We start from the raw sequence: 13,329 nt of genomic DNA on the forward strand, positions 1-13,329 counted from the left end.
AAAGTGTTCTGAAAGTTTCTGTAGACTCACTCCTCACTTCACTACTCATCCTGTCTTAGAAAACTGAAGTCTGTGAACTGGCTTGGATCTGGACAGCTTCAGAGTATCGATTTTCTGTAGTTGAATATTCTGGAGTATTGGGTTAACCTTGAAATAAATTTATGGTTTCCTTTTTGCACAAATAAAGAGGAGGGCAGGCTGGGCATGGAGGTACAAGCCTGTAATCCTAGCACTGGGGAGGCTGAGGCAGGAGGATCATTGTGAGTTTGAGGCCAGCATGAGCTACAAAGTGAGCTCAAGGCCAGCCTGAACTGCATAGCAAGACCCTGTCTCAAAAAGACAAAAAAAACAAAAAACAAAAGACAAAAAAAAACCAGGAGGACAGACAGCATTTGTTTGTATCTACTTCACAATTACCTTTAGCTCAGAATAATCTTTATGCTAAACTGGGATATTTTGAGGTAGTAAATTCTGCTGCCCTTCATGTTTGTCTCAGTTACTTTCTCTTGTTGCTGAGACAAAATACCCGACACTCAGAATCAAAGGAGGAAGGATTTATTTAGCTCACAGCCTGTGGCGGTTTCAGTCCCTGGTCAGCTGGCTCCAATCAGTGGCTCCAATCAGCCCAAGTCCGTGGCGGTTTCAGTCCCTAATCAGTGGCATGACACAGGGGCAACTCTTCAAGGTGGCAGAAGACTGCAAAAGGAGCAAGAGCAAAAAGCAAGAGGGGGAGAGCAGGTCTCTTTTTCTCCTTTATATTGTAAGCAGGCTCCCCCAACCCAGGGAGTGCGGTGTAGCCCTCAGACAATCTCCATGCCTTTCTCTTGCGCAGGATGAGGATGTTTACAAAGTAAAGACCCTGCCTTCCTGCTGAGTTCCTTCCTTAAACTTCTACACTTCTCAAACTGACACAATGTATCAACCATAACAACATTTAAGTTTGTAAAACTTGAAAATTAAAGGAAGAATCCTTTCAGTATGGCTCCTAGGAAAAATCAATGGTAAACTATTATTAATGCATATATTAGATTTACTATCTGGACTTTTTAAAGCAGTGTGCAGTAAAATTGACACCTCCAAATGCACCAAAATCATTGGAGATCACAGAATAAAAATAAGACCTAAAGGGTAAACAGATAAGGGAGATAAATATGTACATAAAATTCTGTTCTGAAGTTAGACCTGTATTTAAGAAGAAAATTAAATTACCTTCTTGTGTAGCATAGTAATTAAGAGCAAGACCCCAGAACCAGGCTACCTAGATTCAAATCTATCTGGCACCATTAATATAATTGTGATTGGCGCCAAGTAACCTCCTTAAGTATGAAATAAGTGCAGATAACACTGTCTTGCTTGTAGTATGAAGAGGATTAAATGAGTTAATACATAAAAAGCATTCAGAAAATTGGTTTAGGATGTACAGCTGTAAAGATGGATGTATAATATGTTCTGTTCTTTGAGAGGTACCAGGAACTCTCACAAGCAAAATGTGAAACAGTACAGCTTCATTGCGCTAAAAGGAACACATGGCTGAATGTGTAGATGGGAATAAGTAGTGTGGACATTCAGTGCATGAGGAAACTGAGACCCATAGAGAGTGTGATTTGTTTTTGATCTCTGGGGCAGCAAAACCAGGGCTGAGAATATAACTGACTTAGCTCTCTCCAAGGAGAGAGCCAGGGGTCCCTCCCCTGTGTAGCGTAATCTTATGTTCTCTGCTTAGTAGTTATTTGATTTGGGAAGGTGACTCAGCTTTCTTGAGCCCAAATTCCTGTATTTGCTGAACAGAGATAATGATAGTCTCCCTTAGAAAATTGCTATGAGGATTAAATGAGATGCTGATATAAACAGCTATATTGGGTGCCTGGGTCACAGCAAGTATTCAATATATTTTAATGTCTATTAATGGGAATATAAATAATCCACTTCATCTCTACTTCTTGTGGAGTGTAGACTGTGTATTTGGAGTCATATAGGGAATATTAGTTTTATTTCTGCATACAATTTTTGCTTTTAAATACAGCATATAAGACAACAATCAGCAAAAACAGATACATAGGAATACATACTGTAAATAAAAGGCAAATCTTCTCCAAAGAAATAATTGCAAAACGAAGTGGTCTGAGCTTCCCTCCTTTCTCTTTATGCTCTCTCAGACAGCTCTAACATGCCTCAAAACATTACTAGGTGTGAGTTTCAGGGAAAAGGAGGACAAAACACCTCTGGACAGTACAGTCTGTGTTAAGGATCTGCAGCAATTCCTGACACCAAAAAGGTGTTGCAGTGACTCTTCCTGAAATGACTGAAAATATTTTCCATGCCCAGAGGGAAGAGGGGGAGGGGAGAGGGGAGAGAGCTGTAAGGGAAAAGCTTAGGGTCTTCATTTGCGAGTAATTTGCAGTGAAGTCTCTAAAAAATACCTGCTTGTAAGGATTTGGGCTTGTTTTAAAATGTGAAGTGGTTAAACCTCTCAAAGCTGTCTTTTTCATTGTCTGAAAGATAATTGTGGACTGAATGATAATGAGGGTCATTGAAAACCAAATCTGCTAGGGAACTCTGGGAAGTAACACTTATAATGAGCCAAGTATGACTTAGTCCTGGGGCACAGGTAGACTATTCTGCAAGCTGTTCAGTTGCTGCTAATTCAACATGAGCTCAAGAAGCCCTAGGGTGCAATCTGTGGGCCTTGGAGGCAGGCTATGGAAGTATGAGACAGAACTTTGTTCAGTTCTCACTAGAAAGACAAGATAGATAAGTCAACCAAATGATGTGGTCCAAGGTCAGTGAAAATCCCACAGTGACAAATCACAATGCAATCTGTGGTGCAGGTCAGATGAGAAACCTAAAGCACTAAGTTCTCTGAGTTATAGGAAGAAGAAAGCTCTGAGGTCTACAGGGTTGGGAAAGGTTCATGGAGGAGAGGAGATCTCACACTGAGACAGTGGACGCAGAGCCCCAGGTGATGTGTGAGAGGGATGCATGTCGAGGTTCTGAAGAGGGGTTGATGCTTTAGATGGGAGCATGCAGGGATATGTTCTGCCCTTAGGAATCCCACTGGGGTGTCCCTTGGCAATCTCACACTACGGCTTGAAGACATGGTAACTAGGGTCCCAGACCCCTCAGAGACTGAGGTTCGGGCAGTCACTGACCCTGGCAGAAGCACTAGCCAAAGCCTAAGGGAAGCTCTACAAGAATGGCAGACAAGGGAGATGGTGAGGATCACTCAACGCTCAGCAACGAATGCGCCAGCTGCAGGTTCACCTATTGCACTAACTCTCCTTTCATGTATTTTCCCTCAGAAATTGTGACTGTCTGAAACTGGCAGAATCTGTGGTAGGAGTAGATCTAACCTATCTCACAGTATTTAGGGCAGTCTGTGACCAATGTCTGATTACCCACGGGGCAATATTCCTGCTCCTTTGTGTAAAGATCGCCTTCCGGATAGAAATTATGCCCCAGGGCTGCCCACAGTTTGGGGCCTCAGCGCCTTTCCTTCCCTCTTCTGCTTCCTATCCTTTTTCCCAGCTTCCTGTGGGCAAGCTTCCTTAACCCACCACTTTTAGGTAGGTTGAAGGCAGATCTAAAGAACAGAAAAAGTATGTTGAATTTGATTCAGGTGGCCAGTCTCATTTAGTTTGAAAGGAGGTGAATGGAAATTCTGGAAAAGACTTTGGAAACGTCTTTATTGAACAGCACTTTTCAGAAATTCAATGAAGCTAAATAAATTCAGCCTTTTTTGGTCTGCCTATTGGCTGAGGCAGCTCATTACAGATGCAACTTTCCAGATCCAACTGAAATATGATGTAATCTTTGTTCCAAGAATACATCTTGCAATTTAGAACTCGCTACACAAAGTATAGGGTAGACAACTTGCCCACACTGCTCACATAAGTCTCTTTGGGGCTCAGCGGTCCAGGAAACTCCTTCTTAATACATGAACGCATAGTTTTCTACCTAATAGCTCCTTCTGGGATGGTAACATGCTTGACTTGATGTCAGGTGGGCTGAAATCACTGAGGAATTAATATCCTCAGAGCAGCTCTTAACCATGGCTAGCACAAGTCGGTGTATTAAATACTCCAGAGTTCTCACTGCTCAGATGAGTCCACCCCAAGGCAGGTTCTGCACCATCTTCCAGAGACTGAGACTGTGGCTCAAAATGGCATTTTCCTTGTTTTTTTCTTGTCTCTCTCCCTTCTCTGTCCTTCTGTTGATGTTTCTTGCAGGCCTATTCAAAATCTATTTGAGCACCCTCGTGTCAGAATCTTTTCTGGGGAATCCTGCAGTTTCCACTGTGCACCTTCCATATCCCCACAGGGGTCCTCCCCTGAGGTACAGTCACAGAGGCAATTTACCTGCAGCGCTGCTCTACAAGTTTGGCTCCTTTGGAAAGGATTTTACACAAGGTAAAATAGCTATGAATACTGTTAGTAAGGACACGTCTTTTCTGTTTTTTAATAATCATGAGTAGCATCACAAGCAGACTATACCAAGGAATCAAGACTCATAGAAGGGAGGATTTGCTCATCCTACAAGTGATGGGGAGCTATGCTGCAAGTCACAGATTCTCCAAGAATTTTTCCCACTGTGGTTATGCACAGTGCACTGTACAGAAACTGTACTAGCAGTGGACCTGGGGGATGAATTTGGGGAATGCACCTGGTAGCCCTGAAAACAGGAGGATGTTCGAGTTGACTGACTCAAAGAGGGGGAACTGATTTGATGTGCAGCTTGCTCAGAAGCCACCTCAGAATCAGGTTCTCAGAGTGGGGGTTGCCTGATTTTTCCTGGAGAGAGGTTGTCTTGGAATAAACACATGTCCAGACCCCAAAGACAGCTGGCTAATAGGCCCTAATTTCCATTAGGCTGCATCAGATATGACAAATTTGTTCTAAAAATAAATCACTCTATTGACTCTCTACCTCATGGAGTCTTCAGCTTTTTCTAATTGGTTTGTGTAAGTTTGTGTTGTTCCCACAACAGGATTATAAAATGTGCTGTGTCAATACAGCATACGTAAAACTTGAAAGATGCTTGGTAAGTTCCCCCACTTACTAGGTTCATAGGGACTACTGAGTGCTTGTAGTGTGCCACACACAGCCTTCTGGAAACAGCTGCCCACTCATTACTGCAAGCCCTTGAATCCTCTTGCCGTGAAAAGTCATACAAAATTCTTGGTCCTGGGAGTACCTGACTAATGTCAGAGAAAAATAAAATTAGAGAAACTGCCAGCTCCGATTGCAAGCCTTAGGACAGGGAAGGTAAGGGATAGAGGAATTTTAGTCCATTTACCCTCAGAGGAATACAGATTAGGGGCTGTGTTTGCACATGCTGTGAGTGTGTTCCCAGAGCTCTCAGGTGTTGAAATTCAATCCCCTAATGAGGTACAAAGAGGGTAGAAGCTTAATTCTGCTGTGGTGTATGGAGGTGAGTTCTTTGGGAAGTGATTAGGATTAAAGTCATCAGTTTGGAGCCCCCATCATTGAATCCTGATGACTTTATGAGAAGAGAGAGAGGTCAGAAGGAACACAGGCTCATGCATACACGGCTTCCCTTACTATATGACACTGTACATGGCCTCAGACCCTACCAGCAAGGTTACCACTAGATGTAGTCCCTAGAACTTGCATATGCAGGACTATAAGCGAAGTTACAACTCTTTTCCTTGTACTATTATCCCATCTGAGCTATGCTCAACAGAAGACGGCCTAGTGTAGTAGGTGCCATCAAAACTTCAAAAATACATACATTAGGCCTTAGCCAGATGGAAAGAAGACATTACAGGCAAAGGAAGAAACACGTGCCGTGGTGTAGGTGTGGAGGAGAGCACGGGGCAGGGGGACAGCTGTTCATTCAACAGAACTGCAGCATAGCCTGCTTAGGGAGGGTGAACTAGATGTGAAGGGTTTGAACTAGTGGGCTCTATATAGATTTTCTTTCAAGGGCAGTAGGATGGAGAGAAAATTTTTAGACAGACTGATAACAATATCAGATTTTCACCTTCGTTCTCTCTGGCTGTTCTGTGTTAACTCAACTGTAAGAAGAGAAAGGGAAGGAAGAACCACCTAGGAAGGTAGCACAGTACCTGTAGGGAGAAGGCAAAGTGTTAAGGGGGTTATCAGTGCAAGAAGAGGGGTGTGTGGAGAAGCAGTAAAGAGGGAATGCAGGCCTTACGCAGGAAGGTGGTGTGGGGTCCAGGGCAGCACAGAAAGGACACAAATATTCTATGCAGAGGAGGTACGACTTCCCTTGGTTTTGGATGAGAGGGTTCATTCTTGCTCGAATCTTCCATTTGTTGTTGTCTATGCCTGAAATTCTTCTACAAGATCCCTGTTAGTAGCTGGGCTGGGGTGTACACTTGTTATCCTGGGAGGCTGAGGTAGGAGGAGCACAAGTTCAAGCCCAGCCTCAGTCTTTCTCCCTTTCCTTTTATCTGCTTTAATCCACAGACAAAACAACACCATAAAGCTTCTCTTGTCTCAGAGCTGACTGGGTGAGAGCAGAGTTTCTGGAAGCTCACTAACCTCTTCAAGACTTCCACTTTTCACAAGGCAGCAAGTTAACTACAGCCTCAGATCATATCTTTTGACACACCTGTGACCACATCCTTCTTGTGGATGTGCTCTATGAAAGCCTGCAGACCCAGGCTGCCCAGACAGTGGAGGAGCTCCTGCTCAGGGGTGACCAGAATAATATCGTTTTTTAATTTGTCCAGTTTTCTTTCAACAATTTCATCCCATGGTCAGGAAAGGGAGCTGACCTTCAGTTATCTATGTCCTCTACTAGGTAGTAAGGGCACTCTGAGCTCTTGAATTTCATTTCTGCCCGTTGCTCAGGGCACCCAAATGAGAGTCACATTCCTGATCCTGAGTTCCAGGTTCTAGTTTGTTGGTAGCATGGCAAAGATTTGATTCTCATTCCAAGTTGCATTTGATTTCTGGCAATAGATTTTGTGTGTTTTAAGGTCATTTGATACTTTCTATAGATGAATTAAAGGTTTTACAGATATTTGTCTCTGTTGGATAAAAGATGACAGAAAATTGAGTTTGTTACTTTTCTCTTTATATTATTTTCTTTAGTCTGAACTTGATGAAATTGTACCCATTGGGGGAAAAATTATTTGTATATGAACAAGTATTATATATATATATATCTGTGTTTCTACCTGATCTATGGCTGAAATTTTAGAAATAATGTTACAAGTTCTTCGTTGTATCTGTGGGTACGTTATATTTTCCTACCTTCAGGTGGTATTACTAAATTAAATCATAACAATTTTAAGAGGGTTGATTATTCTAATTTACTTAGAGCTAAATAAAACATATCAACTGAATTTTCCTAAAATCCCAAGAAATTAAGGAAATTGAACTTCTAATTTCAATACGCAAAAATATATTCCCACAAACCCTAACTTAATTGCTTTAAGAATTCAGGCTCATATAACGTAGGTAAATTTTGGCAAAGGAGACTAATTTAATATTGTTAATTCAATATAAACAGCTATATCTTATGAGTTATCAGAATTTAATATCACATAAGCATACTTTCTATTTACTTAGGAATATTCTTAACTTACACAGGTTTTTCTGCTTTAATAAGCAATCATTTTAGTTAACTTTGTTATTATAAAATGTAAATTTGTGTTTATTTAAATTGAATCATTATATGACAAACTTTAATTCAAAGTTAATGGTTTAGTAGTATGTTAGCTTGAATCTAGTTTCCAGGATGTTTTTATAACTTAAAAACTTTATTCTGCTGCTAATTCCAGTTAATTAATGGATAGTCACTAGATATCTTGGTTAAATCTAGGTCGAGATTGTGTCTCTAATTTTCATATGATTCTGAGAGGCTCTTTGGGTCTATTAATGAACATGTTTATTTTTTGCCACATTGAGAAGTTATACTGAATTCATGATCATAAATGAAATGTATATTCATTATCTCTGCTACACTTTTACAAAATAGTATTGCATTAACAATAGCTCACAGATGTTTACTAAAAAAGAAACTCACTATTTATTTCTGAGTGTTGATTCTGTATCCAGCTACACTACTGAATTTGGCTATTAAATCTCCAAGTCTCTTGGTGGAATTTTTGGGATCTTCTGTATAGAGCATCATGTCAGCTGTTCTTCAGATGAAGGACTTATATCTAGAACATATAAAGAAGTGAAAAAATCAAAATCCCCAAATTCAAAGACTCAATCCAAAAATGGGCATCTGAGGTGAATATGGACTTCTCAGATGAAGAAATACAAATAGTAAATAAATCTACAAAAAAGTTCAACATCTTTAGTCATTCACAATATGCAAATTAAAAAACACTGAAATTCCATCTCACTCCAGAAAGAATGGCTATCATTAAGTAATCAACCAATAACAAATACTGGAGGGGCTGTGGGGGAAAAGGAACTCTTCTCCACTGTTGGTGGGAGTGTAGACTGGTGTAATCACTGTGGAAATCAGTGTGGAGATTCCTCAAAAAAGTAGGATTAGTGGTTCCATTCGACCTAGCTATTCCCCTTCTGGATATTTTCCCATAAGAATTAAAAACACCATACCACAGTGATTTATGTTCACCCATGCTTATAGCAGTGTAATTTGTAACAGCCAAATTGTAGAAACAACCCAAATGCCCATCAATCAAGGAATGGATAAAAAAGGGTGTGGTCATTTTATAGAATAGAGTACTACCCAGCTGTAAAGAAGAATAAACTGGATACATTTATAGGTAAATGAAGGCAACTTGAGAACATACTCTAAAGTGAAATAAATTAGACTCACATATATAAATATCATATTGTCTCCCTGATGTGAGAAACTGAAAGAGTAATTAAGGACCAAAATGTACAATAGATATTATGAAATGGGAAGAAATTATTCAAGGGGAAAGAGGAACTAGGGTGGGGGAAAGAGGAAAAGAAGGAAGGGAAAAGGAAAAAAAGTGTAAGATAATTATACTACTAGTTTCTCTTAGTTCATTGAAAAGAAAGGTTTGTGCTAATATCGCTTGGAGAATTTTTTGTCCTATGAGTAACTACTTTGAAGATAACAATATGTAATGTAGTAGCTATTGTTATTCTGCAATTATTTTGTTTTGAATCTTTTTTTTTTTTTTCTGGAAGAGAAAGAACCTCACCTTGAATAAAATATAGTCAGGTTCTTTTGAGCTCTCTTCTTGACTAAGGTTAGAACTTGTCCCTCCCAGCCCTCCCAGCTGTCTTCTAGCTAAGGATCCTGCTAACCCTCTTCACTGAGAATACCTCTACCCTTGGTACATGACCACTCTGGATGTCTGAGATTTTATCAAGTTCCTCACCCCTTTTCTAAGTTCTTGACCTTTCAGAAATAATCTCATTAATCTACTTAAGTGAGAATCCCTCTACCCTTCCTGTCAATCAAGACATTCTTAGTAATTTTCCACTCACTGATACCCCTACCTTTTTGTGCCTTGGCTAGAAATCCTTAGCTATCCGTGCAGTACTGGTGTTGAGCTCAGCTCTGTCCTGCAGTCTCTCTTCCCTATTTCAGTAGTTAGAATAAGATCTATCTTGTTATTTAAACAAGTGGCCAGGGAGTAACTTTTCTTTACATTAAGCCTAAGGGTTTTTCTTACAACAGAAGTTATAGTTAAGCACTATATGTGAGTAAGACTGTATTAAGAGTAGCTGTGGCCAAGAGGAGCATTTTGTACACAGGATATGTAGATGTGTTTTGTTAGGGAAAACGAGAGTAATTTTCTCCACAATAAAATTGCTCCAGCATGACATGGCATAGGGGAAACCCTGACTGGGTAAAGTTGTTGATATTGCAAGGAAAGGAAATTTTATTTTATTTTTGTAGACAGAGTTAAGTTTAATAGGTTGCTTTAGATAGGTAGATTTTAAATGAGAGCTTCAGCGTTTAATATTATATTGACACAAAACTACAATTTGGGTTTTTCTCTATTAAAATGGCAAATATTTCTTTGGTTACAGATCTTTTGAATAAAAGTTTGTAAGAGACTTTTCTTTATTTTCTGAGTAATTTGCACAGAAGATAAATATTCAAGAAGTCATCAGAATAAATTCTTATGCTTGGTGTTGACTTCAATATGTCCTTCATTATTAAAGAAAACAAAGTTTTCACTTAATAGAGCTGGATTTTTAAATAATCTTGTTATCTCCCACGTCTACCTTAAAAATCTTTTAATGTCATTTGGATTAAATAGGGAACCAAGTATTGTTCCTTGCTAATCCATTATTATATTTAATTAAATGTTCATATTTCTTGGCAACATTTTATATTTCACCTCCTCCAAATCAAACCCTAAAGGATATCTGATGCTCTGTCAATGACCAAAAAATGTTAGCCTGGAATTAAGTAAGAAAAATCATTATTAAATGAGACTATTACAACAGGAATGTGTTCAAACTCAAAGATTGAGGCAGAAGAGTCACAGGCAAGCACAGTCCAAGCAAAGCCTTTACATGCAGAGGTCTTAGAAAGGGTGTTCACCAAAAACTAATATATGTGTGTATGGAGCCCTGAAATTTAATGGACCATACTCAACATGGCACTGTCAGAGGAACTGAGGTAGGAATTTGAAAATGGTTAGGAAGTGGAATGGGACTCTGGGTCTAAAAACGAATAAATTCAGGTCCAGAAGGTTCCTGTAGAGATGAGGGCTGTTTGTTTAAGCAAAACAGCTCATAGTTGTGTGAACGATGAATTTTGAACATCCTTATCAGCGTCATTTTTTGTCCAGGCCAGGTCAGAAAGTCATGAGCAACATGGTGATGAGATTTTAACTAGGGGATAGCAGAGTAGAATAATCCTGGGGTCAGCATTTCTTCAGAGTTAGCCCATCATTGTTTAAGTGTCCTTTGATCAGGGATCTAAAATGGGGTGCCTAAAATAAGAAAGAGAAATGGTAGAGTAAAAGGATATGCTAAGTTACAGAAACCAGAGTTCACCTCAAGGGTGCCCATTTCAGGGGATTCCAAAGTTGGTGGATGAAAACTTTTGATTAGGGAGCACTGTTTTGAGTTCCTTAATGTTCTTGGTGTCATTGTAAATAGTCTGAACTATTTTTCCTATGAGGCCATACCTGGCCCAAGCATTTGAGCAAACAGTTAGTAATACAGAAAGTGGTTTTCCAGGGAAAAATAAGATCATGCTTTGTGATTCATGCCTAGGCCCGCTGCACTGATGAGTCTTAAGATATACAACAAGTTACAGGAAATTTTCTTGCAGTGATTCTTTAGAAACTGGGTCCAGCCAGAGATTACAGTCTCAGTAAAGATGTAAGTAGTCAGCTCTTAGCCTTCAGAAAAAAGAGAAAGAGAAGACTATTAGAAAGGGTAGTTTGGAGGCTGTTCTTTAGTGGTCAGATGCTTAAGGAAACTGGAAGAACAAAATCTGGTAAGAGTTGGTAATCTGTGCAAAGTGAGAGGATCTGGTCTACCGAGGTAAACTGCTTTCCACAGCAAGAGAGAAAGCTTGGCACCCAGACACCCATCAGTCACACGCACTTCATACACAGGTTCAGAGCAGCTCAGCACACATGCACAAGACTAGAGCCAGAGCATCTGGAAGAGTATGCCACAGTTTCTTGCTGAAACACAAAACTTCTTTCCACTGACTCCCTTTCCCCTTTGGTCTCACCTAATCCCAAAGGAAGATTATTTTTCATCCTTCAATAAGGCTGATTCACACCGGCCACTTACATAACTCCTGCAAGAATGACAATTAAACACATTCAATGTGATTAATCCTTTTCTAAATACTGATCTTATGGTGGCTCTGTGGTAAGTTCCCATAAAGCGTCTCCAACGGCACTTTGCAAAGCCTCTTGAAGATGAGAAGCCAAGCCAAAACCTCACCATCACATTTCCCCTGTGGAACCCACGGCTTTGGCAGGAATTTCTCTCTTCTTGAGGATTCACGAACAGCCTACTATTCCTGAGTCTCCTGGGAAGTCATTTCCTTACACACCTATGAGAACAGGAACCTGTGAAGCCAGGGGTCAGGCCAGTCTTCCCAAGAGGAACTTTGCTAACATTGGCTAGAGAGAGTCAGCCTTATTTCTTCAAGAGTGCCCGGTCATGTCTGATTAAACAAGTGTCCCTGTCAAATATGACTTCCAGGCACAACCTTGGTTGTATTCTCAGTGTTTCCAATCATGTCCTGTTCTCAAGCAGGCCAGGCTCCATTGGATCAATGCGCATATGTGCTTTGCCATGAAAATAAGAGCATTCAGTAAAAATTTCTGAAATTTGAATGGGTGAATCTAAAGGAAGAGATTGAAGATTTGCTCCTATTTACAGAAAAGAATGTAGTCTATTACATTGAGGGATAGATTGAAGAGCAAAGGAGATTCCTTACATCCAGAAAATGGATCTTTAAAGCAGCAGCACTGTTCCACAGTGAGTCCATCATCATTAAGCGTCGGTTCATTCAATGTGTGTGATTAATCCTTTTCTAATGACCTGAGAGCGGCAGTCTCATGAACTCATGTCTCTCAGCTAGAAACCTCTGCTCTGGGCACAGGCATCGTCCCACAGTTGTTAAAGCAATACTACTACAGACTTTTGCCTTGGAGTATTGGGCATTGTCCTTTCCCATAAGTCTCTGAGACAGTCGTTATGTGGAAGATTAAGCCCGCTGGACTATAGCCAATTTACAAAGGACCACTGGGAAGCATCAGAGTAAAACATCAAACCACCTGTAGTTGAAAAAAGACTTAAAATGACTGTTATTGACATATTTGCACTAATTTTCAGAAGCAAAAGATCTGATGAATGTTAACTATGGAAATAATACAACTGACAGGGAAATTAAATTTTTATGTGACACAAAATCAGTTCTAAAAGTTTTAGACAAAATATGTATATATGTAAAGATTAATTCTATTTTCAAAGAACAGTGAGTAATGCCTCTAATTTATGAAAATACATGAGCATAATTTTTTCAGAGAGAAACTTTCAGATATAATAATCATGAGACATAATATGCCATGAATATAAGAAACACACTGTTAGAATATATCAATAATATATTGAGATTATAAAGCGAGGAGATTCAGTGCAACTGTATAAGTTTAGGAAGAAAACACTCAGAATAAAACTATTTTTTCAATGCTGAGAACTCGGAAGACATACTATATTTATTAATTCAGCAATGTCAAATTATTTTACTTGGCCAAAGATTTATCTAAATTGTGTGTTAAATTTTAAAAAACATTCCAGGAAAAACCTTGGCTGTATTGTCAGTGTTTCCAATTAATTACTGTTCCAAGGAGGACAGACTCCCATTAAATCTATGCAAATATGTACATTGCCATGA

The sequence above is a fragment of the Chinchilla lanigera genome, unplaced genomic scaffold (genome assembly GCF_000276665.1).
Source record: "Chinchilla lanigera isolate Chin_1 unplaced genomic scaffold, ChiLan1.0 scaffold00060, whole genome shotgun sequence".
Lineage (NCBI taxonomy): Eukaryota > Metazoa > Chordata > Mammalia > Rodentia > Chinchillidae > Chinchilla > Chinchilla lanigera.